The sequence below is a fragment of the Nannospalax galili genome, unplaced genomic scaffold (assembly GCF_000622305.1).
Source record: "Nannospalax galili isolate Female #2095 unplaced genomic scaffold, S.galili_v1.0 scaffold32, whole genome shotgun sequence".
In the NCBI taxonomy this organism is placed as follows: domain Eukaryota; kingdom Metazoa; phylum Chordata; class Mammalia; order Rodentia; family Spalacidae; genus Nannospalax; species Nannospalax galili.
Window position 1 is genome coordinate 265,210 of NW_008335297.1, and position 13,562 is coordinate 278,771.

At 43.4% G+C, this 13,562-nt stretch overlaps 1 protein-coding gene across 1 annotated transcript in view; it reads right to left on the reverse strand.

Moving 5' to 3' along the window:
* Abcc1 (ATP binding cassette subfamily C member 1) overlaps nucleotides 1-13,562 on the reverse strand; it is a 142,775-nt gene that overhangs the window by 100,359 nt on the left and 28,854 nt on the right. The window lies entirely within an intron of this gene.

Genomic DNA, 13,562 nt, shown 5'->3' on the forward strand with positions numbered 1-13,562 from the left:
AAGCTTTCACTCTGTTACAGAGACACACTAAACGGATAGACAGATGCACCTAGGTTAAAAATTATTTTAAGCGGAAAATAACAACAAAACCAAAGCCTTCACTCTGTTACAGAGACACACTAAACGGATAGACAGATGCAGCTAGGTTAGGTGTGCCCGCCCAAGCAAGCATCGGCTAGCTTCAGAGTTTGTCATTCTGGATCTGACCCTGGACTAGATGCTAACTATAGGGAAGTCACTACCCCATTATTGGGCTCCACTCCTGTGTTCACTGTGATTAGGCCAATACCATGAGAGGTGAGAAATGGCCCTCCAAAGGCCAGCTTAGTCCACGGAAGAGCTGCTGTGGCCACCTCGTTGTTTTAGGCATGCTTTTAAATTTTAGATGAGGGCTGGAGAAATAGACCAGCGGTTAAGAGGACCCAGGTTTGGTTCTGGTGTGCCAGCACCCACATGGTAACTAACAACTGTCTGTGAGTTCCAGGGGCTTCAATACCTTCTTCTGGCCTCTGTGGGCATTGCACACGAGTACGCTTACATATATATGTACGCAAAACACTCATACATATAAAATAAAAATCAAAGACCACAAAGTGCTGGGTTCTGGCCTCCCTCTGGCATAGGAGCTTAGAACGCAGGGGACTGCCTGAGAGCACCTGGATCCTGCCTCCATGTGGTGCTGATCTGAAGCCATCTGTTCCCTCCAAAATAAAACCTGAGAGAACCTGAAACCTGTACCAACCAGCTTTACATAACCAATAAGGAAAGGACCTAGGCACCCCAATAATACAAACAGAAGCATGTGTCAACTTAATTCTCATATCAGAATCATAAATGAAAGAAATTCACAAACCAAAATCACAATGAAAGAATAATAAAATGGAAATCAGGGCTACATAGTGAGACCCTGTCTCAAAGAAAAAAAATAATAATAAGGGCAGATCTGGCTTTGGTAGGCTAAGACTGAGATCCTAGCAGACATCTTGAGAGGGTGGGTTTCGACTCCCATCAGTGTAGCAGATGTGATCTCAGCATACCGCCAGAGAGTGCAAGGTTCTGGCCTCCCTCCGGCATAAGGGCTGAGAACACAGCAGACCAATGGAGAGTCCCCAAACTGCCCCCTGCCTGGTTAGGGAATTTCCCAAATTTTCTCTGAGTTCCTGCTAATAGGGGTCCAAACCTTAGAAGGAAGCCTGAGTGAGCCTGATTGGGATTTGACTTGGGCTTCTGTGGGTGCTCCTGAATAACTGGTCTGAACCCATCAGTTCCCTCCAAAATAAAACCCAAGAGAACCTGAAACCTGTACCAACCAGCTTTACATAACCAATAAGGAAAGGACCTAGGCACCCCAATAATACAAACAGAAGCATGTGTCAACTTAATTCTCATATCAGAATCATAAATGAAAGAAATTCACAAACCAAAATCACAATGAAAGAATAATAAAATGGAAAGCCAAAGCACTATGTCCCCACCAACCTCCACCAGTCCTGTAGAAGAGTTCTACAAGGAGAACCCCCTAGAGATAACCCAGGACACTGAATTTAAAAGAACAACCATAAACATGATCAAGGAAGTCAATAAATTTAAAGAACACACAAACAAACAAACCAAAGAGCTAAAAGAAGACAGGCATAAACTTCTGAATGAATTCACAAAAGATTTAGAAACACTGAAGAAAACGCAGGCAGAAATGAAGAAGGAAGTGCAAAACTCAATAAGCCAACTTCAAACAACAGGGGAAAGCTTCATCGCTAGAATGAATGGAATGGAAAACAGAATATCAACACTGGAGGATAAAGTTGAAGAATTGGATCACTCAAGCAAAGAGTATGGAAAATTTTAAAAAACAAAGGAATGGACTATGCAAGAGATGTGGGACACCACAAAAAGACAAAAACCACAACGTCATCTCAATAGATGCAGAAAAGGCTTTTATGCATGCATTTATGTTCAAAGTCTTAGAGGGAACTGGACTGGTGGGAACATACATCAACATAGTTAAAGCCATATATAATAAACCCACAGCCAATATCATTCTAAATGGAGAAAACCTGGAAGCATTCCCATTAAAATCAGGAACCAGACAAGGATGTCCAGTACCTCCACTCCTTTTCAACACAGTGCTTGAAACTCTTGCTAGGCAATAAGACAGGAGAAGGAAATTAAAGGACTACTAATTGGAAAAGAAGAGGTCAAACTATCACTTTTTGCAGATGACATGATACTATACTTAAGAGACCCCAAAAATTCCACCAGAAAACTCCTATAACTGATCAACACTTTCAGTATAGTGGCAGGTTATAAAATCAATCTACAAAAATCAGTAGCCTTTCTATATACCAATAACAAGCAATTGGAGAAAGAATATAGGGAAATGCTCCCATTCACAACTGCTGCAAAAAAAAAAAAAAAATCTTAGAATAAATCTGACCAAAGACACCAAAGAGAGAGATTGAGGAAGACACCAGGACCTCCCATGCTCACTGATTGGAAGAATTAATATTGTGAAAATGACCATCCTACCAAAAGCAAAATACAGATTCAATGCAATCCCAATCAAAATCCCCATGACATACTTCACAGAATTAGAAAAAAAAAAAATCCTTAAATTCATATGGAAGCACAAAAGGCCCCAGATAGCCAAAGCAACCCTGAGCACAAAGAGCAGCACTGGGGGGATTACGATACCAGATCTCAAAGTATACTACAGAGCTCTAGTCATAAAAACAGTGTGGTACTGGCACAAAAACAGACACATAGATCAATGGAACATCACTGAAGACCCAAACCTGAGTACATGCAATTTCAGCCACCTGATATTTGACAAAGGTGCCAAGAACACACAATGGAGGAAAGACAGCATCTTCAACAAATGTTGCTGGCAAAACTGGATCTTCACCTGTAGGAGAATGAAACTAGATCCTTATCTTTCACCTTGCACAAAAGTCTCCTCCAAATGGATCAAAGTGAAACTGGAACCCTGAAACTATTAGAAGAAAATGTTGGCAGCATATACAGGATATAAGTGTAGGAAAGGATTTTCTAAATCAGACAGAAGTTGCTCAGGAATTAAGGTCAGCAATCAATAAATGGAACCTCAGTAAACTAAAAAGCTTCTGTACAGCAAAAGAAATAAAAAAAGTGAAGAGAAAACCCACAGAATGGGAAAAAAACTTTCACCAGTGACACATCTGACAGAGGTTTAACATCCAGAATATATAAAGAACTCAAAAAACAAGAAGCCAGAAACCAAATGACCCAATTAAAGATGGGCTAAAGAGCGAAACAGAGAGTTCTCAGAGGAAGAAATAAAGATGTCTAAGAAACATCTCAAAAAGTTTTCAACATCATTAGTAATTAGGGAAATGCAAATTAAAATCACCCTAAGGTATCACCTCAACCCAATCAGACTGGCTAGGATCAAGAGAACAAATGATACCAAATGCTGGTGAGGATGTGGAGAAAGGGGAACGCTCATTCACTGATGGTGGGATTGCAAACTCGTGACACCTCTATGGAAAACAGTGTGGAGAACTCTTAAACTAAAAATGAACCTACCATATGGCCCAGTTATACCACTCCTTGGCATATACCCAAAGGACTCATCCTACTGTAGAGCCACTTGTACAACCATGTTTGTTGCTGCTCTTTTCACAATAGCTAAGAGATGGAAGCAACCTAAGCATCCCTCAACTGACAGCTGGTTAACAAAAATGTGCTATATTTACACAATGGAGTTCTATTCAGCAGTAAAGAAAGATGAAATCATGAAATTTGCAGGTAAATGGATGGATCTAGAAACTGTTATACTAAGTGAAGTAACACAGACTCAGAAAAACAAACGACGTATGTTCTCCCTCGTATGTGGCTCCTAGCACCAAATACTTTTAAATTCCAGGTCCTTTTAATAAGATGATGCTATACAGCAGCCCCTTCTACATAAAATAACTACCATCATCGACTTCAGCTGTGCCTGATTGCTGAACATCGTCACAGTTGGGCTTGTTGACAGTTGTGCTCATTCATTAAAGGAGTGGTAAACAGGGTCATTGGACCCTCATCAGAGTATCCAGCCACTCTTCCCAGCCAGCTGTATGTAATTTGGCCCTATTCTCACATGGTCTCCTAGATTTGGGGAGGGCTAAAGTATACAATGTGGGGAAGGCTAGGAAGAGAAGGCTTGACCCATGCTGGGAAAAGGCTTTCCAGTGTGCATACCCTCAGGTCATTCATATACCTCAGCAACCCCTCAGTTATCTCAGTAAGTAAGCTCAGTAAATTCATTGGTTCCCCATTGGTCCCCCATTTAATCAAACATTGGCTTGACACTAGGGAATAAGCATTTCTTAGTATCCCAAGGAAAAGAATTCTCACAACAGATGGAAAATTTACTTGTTAATGTTATTATATCTTATAATTATTTTAAAAAAAAAAGAAAAGAAAATGAGAACATAAATGTTGGTAAAAGGATATGGGAATGGAGATGTTTTCCAAAATAGAAAAAATGAGAATGCCTAAGCAAGTGATGAAGGTCTGTTTAAGTTTGTTATGATATATAAAGGATGAGACAAAAATAATATACACATAATCTTAAAATGTCTATGGTCAGAGTTTAGTCAACTAGTTTAAGGAACAAAATATATATCTAGTCAAGGTTTATCTGAGAACATTTGGTCTTTGCCTAAGCTTTATCTACATACCACATGATAATTAAAAGTACCAGACTGGTAGAATTAACATTATTGGATGTTTAACAGCCTTTGAGGCCCATACTAATCTGGTCAGAGGGACTTAAAGGACAGGTTTTGCCCCTTGCCCTCCAAGGTTGACTAAATTCCAGGGGACTATGGAACATCTCTCAAAATGCCCCGTAACTGTGATGAGTCACCTGTCCTCTTGTTCAGGGAAGCCATGGCGACCCCAAGAGATTGATTTGAACCAATGTCCAGTCTACAAAGAAGAGGGTCAACTCAGAGGAAACATCTAATTTATGCTTCCAAGTGAAGCCAGCCATGGTCGAGCAGGACCTTTGACTTATCTTCACATAGATTTCAAAGGAAACACCTCATCCATGTTCCCAAGTGAAGCCAGACATGGTGGAACAGGACCTTTGACTTATCTTCACACAGATGGAACTGGTAAAAGAAAGGAGCCAGGGGCTCCTTCCAAGCCCATGTGACCCCTGAGGACAAGTTCCTCAAAACAACCTTAAGTGTAAAAATAAATTGATTTATTTGGGCCAACTATATGATCTTAAACACCCAAAAGGAAAGTATAAGCAAAGAGTAAAGTCATCAGTATATTTAAGAGTTCAAGGGATTGGGCTGGAGAGATGGCTCAACAGTTAAGAATACTGGTTGTTCGTGCAGAAGACCCGGGTTCAAATCCCAGCACCCACAAGGCAGCTAGCAATTGTCTGTAGCTACAGTTCCAGGGGATCTGACAGCCTCTTCTGTCCTCCTTCAGCACTGCACAACACGGGTGCACTTACCTACATGCAGGCAATATACGCATACACATAAAATAAAAAATAAAAAAAAAATAAAGAGTTCAAGGGATTACACTTCCAAGACATTAGGCTTAAGCCCACATAAAAAGTCATTTAGGGGGCTGGAGAGATGGCTCAGCAGTTAAGAGCACTGACTGCTCTTGCAGAGGACCCAAGTTCGATTCCCAACACCCACATGGCGGCTGTGAACCATCCTTAACTCCAGTTCCAGTAGAATCCAAAGTCCTCTTCTGACCTCCACAGCATTGCAGGACACTCACATACATGCAGGCAATACACTCATACACATAAAATAAAAATAATAATTTTTTTTTTCTTTTTTGGTCTTTTTGAGACAGGGTCTCCTTATAGCCCCAGCTGTTCTGGAACTCACTATGTAGACCAGGCTGGCCTCGAACTCACAGAGATCCACCTGCCTCTGCCTCCCTAAAGGAGTGCACCACCACGCCTGGTTGATTTTGTTCCTAACCAGAAAGTGCTGCTCAGATGTAAGACTTCAAATCTTGGTCTCCAGTACTGTAGTGCCCACCTGTAGCTAAGGGAGACAACCTGCTATTGTTCTAAAATGATGGATAAATTTGTTTTCTCCCCCTATCTAGAAGTCTTTGAGAGGGAACTGACACTGATTCTAACCACTCCAACAGCTCTCAAAACACCTGAAAGCAAATCCTGACTCCATTACTCTACAGTCCAGCCTTGGAAGAGAAAAGAAAAATGAGGAGGAACCCAACAGAGGGTGCTTTTGGAAGCCCTTGTCAAGAAATTCCAATGGACTCTCATATGAACATTTGAAAACTGCCCTGTTCTTTTTTCTAGTTCCCTGTCTAGAACTTGTAATGCTAATTACTCTTGCCTTTACTTCTCCTTCACATCTCCTATTCACCAGTCCAGGACTTTCTTTTCCCCCAAGAGATGAGTTATGTAATTTGGGAGTCTTTTAGATAGACCCACTGAAGGGGCACTCCAACTGCCTCACCCCGTGTCCCTATCCAGCATGAAAGAAGCCAGAGTGGTCAGCATCCCGATTCCCTATTGGCAATTTCAGAGGATGGTGTGATAAGAATAGGAGGTAGGAATTGGCTAAGCAGTTAGGGTAAAAAGACTCCAAAGAAAAGTAGCCAGTTTCTTGGCTAAAAGTCACAATGTCCTTTGTCCTCTTAGCAACACAGTCTGTTCCAAAGGCCAAAAATGTCAAAAGTATCTGGGAGCTTTTATCTAATCCTTAAAAGATTTTAGGGTTACCTCTTCAGAGCGGGGAATGTTAGAGTAGTCAAAAGCCCCATAAAAAATTAAATAAAACAAGAAGAAAGAGTACATGAAACTACCAGAAAAAAGTGATGGGGAGACATGGGAGGACTTGGAGGGGAGGGAATGGGTGTGGATTTAATCAAAACACCTTATATGCATATATGAAATTCTCAATAAATTATTTAAAAATAAAATAAAATAAAATTATTGTATATAAAAATACGGTTTGCCAGGTGTGGTGGTGCACGCCTTTAATCCCAGCACTTGGGAGGCAGAGGCAGGCGGATCTCTGTGAGTTCAAGGCCAGCCTGGTCTACATAGTGAGTTCCAGGACAGCTGGGGCTACAGGGAGACCCTGTCTCAAAAAGACCCCAAAAAAAAAAACCCCAAAAAAAGATTTTCTGGGGATGGGCTCAGTTGAAGGACATTTGTCTAGTCTGTACAAGGCCCTGGGTTCATCCAGCACCACCCTCCAAAAAACAGGTAGGTAGGTAGGTAGGTAGGTAGGTAGGTAGGTAGGTAAAGACAGATACAGACATACACATATGTAAACACATACCTATGGATGGGTAAAGAGAGAGTACACAGGTAGGCAGACAGATGACAGATGACAGATGATAGATAATTGATAATAGATAACAGATGGATGATAGATGATAAATAATTGATATAGATGACTGATAGATGATAGTAAATTTGGATTTCAGGCTTTTCTTTTTAATTAGGACACCTGTCCACACTCCTGCCCCACACCCATTGGCAGAAGCCGGGTGGGGCCATGGTTAAATATCCCATCTGGCTATAGTGACTACAATGCCCTCCTCTTCTCTCTCAGCTGCCCTCGTCACCATGGCACTACATTCCCTCTGAGCATCTCTGATGCTAGGAGCCTTGGCAGAGTTACACAAGAAAGACCAGCAAGGAGCCTGAAGCCTTATACTGCCATCCAAGCTTTAAACCCACACTAGGGAGCAGCTCAGTGATAGAGTACTTGCCTAGCAACCATGAGGCCCTGGGTTCAATCCCCAGCACTGTAAAAATAAAACCACATCAAAACCCTTAAAGAAGAGAAAGTGAGGGAAGCAGATCTTTGAACTTGGTGTCACAGAGGGCTGGTGTGGCTCAGTTGTAGAGCATGCCCGAAACTCCCCCAGCGCCTGTATGAAAAGAAGAGGGAAGGGGAGGGGGAGGAGGATGAAGGGAGAAGGGAAAAGGAGGGGGGAAGGGGAGTAGGAGGAGAAAGAAGGGAGGAAGGGAAGGGGGAGGGAGTTGATAATCTGGTCAAAACCAATGTCCCAAAATCTTTTCACATGAAGGCTGGTGAGATGACTCAGTAGGTAGAATACCTGCTGCCAAGCCTTACAACCCGAGAATTGACTCCACAAGTTGCCCTCCGACCTCTATATGTATGCATACACACACACACACACACACACACACACACACACAATAAAATGTGGGAATATTTTTAAAGAGCTCTAACTGGGTCTGATGATTCATGCCAGTAATCCCAGCACTGGGGAGGCAGAAGCAGATCCTAAATTCTAGGCTAGTCTGAGCTACACAAGACCTTGCCACACACACAAATAGTAAACTGAAACAGAAATAGATAATTAAATAAGGTAGGGGTTCCTGGGAAGGGTGACTATTCTGATACTAATGGGTATTTTTCCAGAATAAGAACAAAGAGTTACTGAAAAGGAAACTGGATGAGGCCAATACCTACACACAGAGATTTACTGACTTCAGGACAAAATGAAACCTGAAACAGAGGAAACCAAAACCAGAGTCCACGCCTCTGGGCATCTGGAACACAGCCACTCATCAGGGGCATGGGTGACTTAAAATCAAGGACTGATTATCTTAATTGGTTTCATATCACTTGTAATTCTTAAGGTGGTGGCTGAAAAACGGATTAAGCTGTTGGTAATTATACACAGAATAGTTTTCTGAGAGTTGCCAGCAAAACCTCATCACAGAGGAATTTGCTTTTCTAGAAAGCAAGCAATGCCAGGCCTACTGTATGTGGTCATAAGAAACCCCCAATTCACGTGTGAAACATTTCAATAATCTGATACTGGTCCTATAATCCCGAGTGGACCACTGCAATAGCATGCAGACCATCTCCTGGTCCTATACAGTCCTCCCCACTAGAGCAGGTTGTTGATCTATCCATGCATCCATACATACACCTATAGATAGCTCTACCTACCCAGCCATGACCCCATCCACCCACCTGTGTCTGCCTCTCCACCTGCATCTCCTTTCTCTTCATAGGTAATATGCTTCAACTAAAACTTTTCAAAGTATACAAAATGACTCGTGAACAATTAGTCTTTCTCTCCTAACTCACAGTACCTCAAAACATCTCACAGGTGAACTGTCCTTGCTAACCAACAACTTATTCTATCAGCTCTGTTCGAACCACAAATGATTTGGTTTTGCCAAAAGGTACCATGAGCCCATGAGCCCAACTCAGTTCTGTACATTTATTTCCTTCCTTATGTCCTTATTTCCTTCCTTCCTAGGACACCATAGCCCCAGCTGGCCTGAAATTTGGCTATGTAGACCAGGCTGGCCTCAGTCACATAAGAGATCCACCTGCCTCTGCCTTCCCAGTGCTAGGGTTAAAGCCAAGCTGGGGTTAAAGATGTGCAACTACCACACCTAGCTTGTACCTTGCTTTTTATTTTTAAAATTTTATTTATTATTTTTATTTTATGTGTATGAGTATATTGCCTGAATGTGAGTGAGTGCACCCGTGTCGTGCAATGCTGGGGAGGTCAGAGGAGGGCTTCGGATTCCCCTGGAACTGCAGTTAAGGATGGTTCGCAGCCACCATGTGGGTGCTAGAAAGCGAACCCGGGTCCTCTGCAAGAGCAGTCAGTGCTCTTAACCGCTGAGCCAGCTCTCCAGCCCCGTACCTTGCTTTTTAAAGAAAGAAAACTGTATTATCTTTATCTATTTATCTGTGTTTGTGATAACCCACTTTTATCACTGACAAGATCTAACTCTTAATATTTTCATTTCTTTTGAACAGGCTGGAAGAACTAAGTTCTCTTCCTACCCAGTAGTTTAACCCACTCCCACCATGGGCCAGTTCTCTCTAGAGGGACAGTTCTCAACTTCCTGTGCACCCTAACAGAAGATGGCTACATTTGTAACAAAAAAGCGCAGGTATTTCCTGTTATGGAAGGGAAGGGGGCCCTCTGTCAGGCCCAGTTCTCTTAAGAGCTTCCTTGTTCTTGGTGAATGGTGCTCTATATGTCTTCTTGTGGATGAACCTGAGTTTAATTCTGTCTTCTACTGCCTGACATTCAAGCTGCTCTTGTAACAAATAATGTGACACTGAATAAATAACCTGGCAGGTCCTCCGGTCTCAGGCAAACTTGTGTCTATGTGAGATAATGTTCCAGTGGAAGGTTTACATTTCCAATGTGGACAGGGCAGCTAGGCCTGCCGGTGCACATCTGTCAACATAAGTACTCAGGAAGCTGAGGTAGGAAGGTTGCAAGTTCAAGGTCTGCCTGGGATACAGAGAGAGTCCAAGGCCAGGCTTGGCAACTTAATCTGACCTTGTCTCAAAAAAATGAAGGCTGCTGATTTGGCTCAACATGTAAAAGCGGCTTGCTGTCAAGTCTAACAACTTCAGTTTGATCCCAAGGTCCCACAAGGTGGAAAGAGAGAACCAATTCCTACAGGTTATCCTCTGACCTCCACCCTCACACCATGGCATGTTGTGTTCACACACATACAGAAAATAAAATGTTTTTTTAAAAAGTGAAAAAGGGCTGAAGAGATGGCTCAGTGGTTAAGAGTGCTGACTGCTCTTGTAGAGGACTGAGGTTTTGATTCCCAGCATCCATATGGCGACTAACAACCGTCTATAACTCCAGTTCTAGGGAATCCAATGCTGTCTTCTGACCTCTGCAAGCACTACACGATATGGCTTCGCTTACACACATGCAGGCAATACACTCATACTCATAAATTTTTTTTTTAATTTTTAAATAAAAAGAGGGTTGAGAGGGTGTAGAGCTTGGTGGTAGGGTGGTTGCTTAGCATGCATGAAGCCTTGGGTTCAAGTCCCAGTACCAGAGGGGAAACATGGACAGGCCTGACCCTCAAATCAAGCAGCATGGGTTTACACTGCACCTACCACGACCCAAGAGCAGCAGCCTCCAAGCCACAGGGTTCACAAAGCTTCTGGACCCCACCTATCCCACAGGGGCAGATCCCCCACCACAGTTAACTTCCTCTTTCTCAGAATGAGTGACACCGAGTGCTTAAGAGGACTAGAGGCAGTGCTCCACTCATAGGGAGATTCCTAGCCTGAGATACCTGCTGCAGCTGCAGCTCAATGCTGAAGTGCTGGCCTACCATGCATGAGGCTCTGGATTTGATCCCCAGAATGACAGAAAAATCAACCTAGACACTTTTTTTTTTTTTTTTTTGAGACAGGGTCTTCTCCTTGGTAAGCTTTCTCACCCATCACTCTGTTGACATTTGAGGACCTCAGCACATGGGCCACAGTATATTTCCCTATAACCCTATTGCCAGAAGGTACCCAGAGATTCCTGGGTAAACAAACATCAGAAGCCACCCTCTCCACAACATCATTCCCTACTCTGTGTGTGTGTGACTCTGTAACTGTGTGTGCATGTGTGCCTCCATATGTGTGTGGAGGCAAGGACAACCCCTGGTATCAGTCTGCAGGAGCCACCCACCTTATTTTTTGAGGCAGGCCTAGAGCTTACTAATTCAGCTAGACTGGCTGTGAACCCCAGGGATCCTGCCTCCACCTCCTAAGTGCAGGAATTACACACTGATGCCACCACACCTGGCTTTTTATGTAGGTTCTGGGGATCAAATTCAGGTATTCATGCTTGCAGGGCAAGCACTTTACCAACAGCCATCTATCTCCCCAGCCCCTGTGGTGGTTGGCTTTTAAAAAACTACCCATAGCCGGGCCTACTGGTGTACATCTTTAATCCCAGCACTTGGGAGGCAGAGGCAGAGAGGTATCTCTGTGAGTTCAAGACCAGGCTGGTCTACAGAGCAAGTTCCAGGTCAGCTGGGGCTACAGGGAGACCCTGTTTCAAAAAGACCAAAAAAAGAAAAAATAAAAAACAAAAACAACAAAAAACTACCCATGGCTTTTTAACCATCAGCAGCCCAGGTAGAGCCTAGCTAAGGAGGCTTTCAGATCAAGTAGATGTGGATTCAGACTCAGACCTCATGTGAACCCAGGCAGGTTATGAAGTTTCTCCCAAGCCTCAGCTTCTTTTGAGTAAAGCAGTCAGGAAAATGGAAGCTTCTGACATGTGGGATAGTATACAGATGACCTTTGCCTCAAGACGATCCCAGGTGGCTCCTACAAGTAGATCAACCATCATCACTGCCACCATCGCACCGCTGGCAACAAGAATATCAAAGAGCATGAAAGGCTCAGGCTGGGAGGTCAGCACCCCAGCAAGGAAGGGTGAGCTGAGGACGGTTCCCTGGGGAAGTAAAAGTACAGAAATGGATGCCTTGCCCAGAGCTGAGATGGGCATGGAACTACGAAGGGGAAATCTATGGGCAAGAATCTGTAGAACCACAAAAACCCAGGGACCCCTTTTTCCCCTCACCTCAGCATGCCTCATGGTAGCCCAGAGCTCAGAAGACAGGAGCACCTGGGGCCTCCCCGATAGCCCTCCCTGACCAGACCCCAAAGTTACTTCAGTCTCCAGCCTCTAGTTCAGCCACTGCAGGTGGTAGGAAGTGTGCTCTGTTCTCCTTGGGGCCCTTGACATTACTTCTGGGACCAAAGAAAGGACTCAGTGCCCCCAGTCCCAGGAACTGGTTTTCATGGTCTTCCTTTCCCAAGGTTCTCTCCTAACAGGGAACCTCAGAATTAAGCCAGCCTGGCCAAGCCTGATTAGATTCAGGGATAAGGGACCCAACTGCCCAGACACAAACCCACCTCAAGCATTGCCATGTGACTCAGGCTATTGGATATGCATCCCCACCCCTGATCCTCCTTAGCTTAGTCAATTTGGTTCCCTTGCCCTTAGCCCTGACACTTGAGGACCTGGGTGTGAAATTCAAGTCTGTTTGGCCTCTGAGATTCAGGTATTCATAAAATTCTTTCTTTAGGTTTTTATGATACAGAATTATCACTATGTAGGCCAGGCTAGCCTGGAACTTACTATGTAGCCTGGGCTGGCCTCTAAGATTCTCCTGCCTCAGCCTCCCAAGTGCTCTAGACACAATGCTAGAGGTCAGAAACAGCCAGCCAGGTGTGATGGTGCCTGTCATCCCAATCGAAGGAGGCTGAAGCAGAAGAATCAGGAGTTTGAGGCCAGCCTGAGGTACACATAGCAAGACCCCATCTCCAAAAGAAGAAAAGAGAAATGAGTTGCCCCAGAGCGGACTTCACCTCTCTTCTGCCTCCCTCTTCCAGGCATAAAGAACCTCAGGATTGGGCTGGGGTGCGGCTCAGTTTGTAGAGTTCTTGCCTAGAGTGCACAACATCCTAGGTTCCATCTCCAGCATAAACTGGTGGTGTATACCAGTCACCCCAGCATTCAAGAGGCTGAGGCAAGAGGATATGGAGTTCAAGGTCATCCTCAGCTACACAGCTAGTTCAAGGTCAGCCTGAACTACACACACTTTGTCTTAAAAAAAAAAAAAAAAAAAAAAGGGGGAAAAAAACCAAATCAAAAAAAAAAAAAAAAAATAAAAAAAAAAAAAAAAAAAGGGAGAAAAAAAAAAAAAAAAAAAAAAAAAAAAAAATTGAAATTCTGTAACAAAAGCAAAA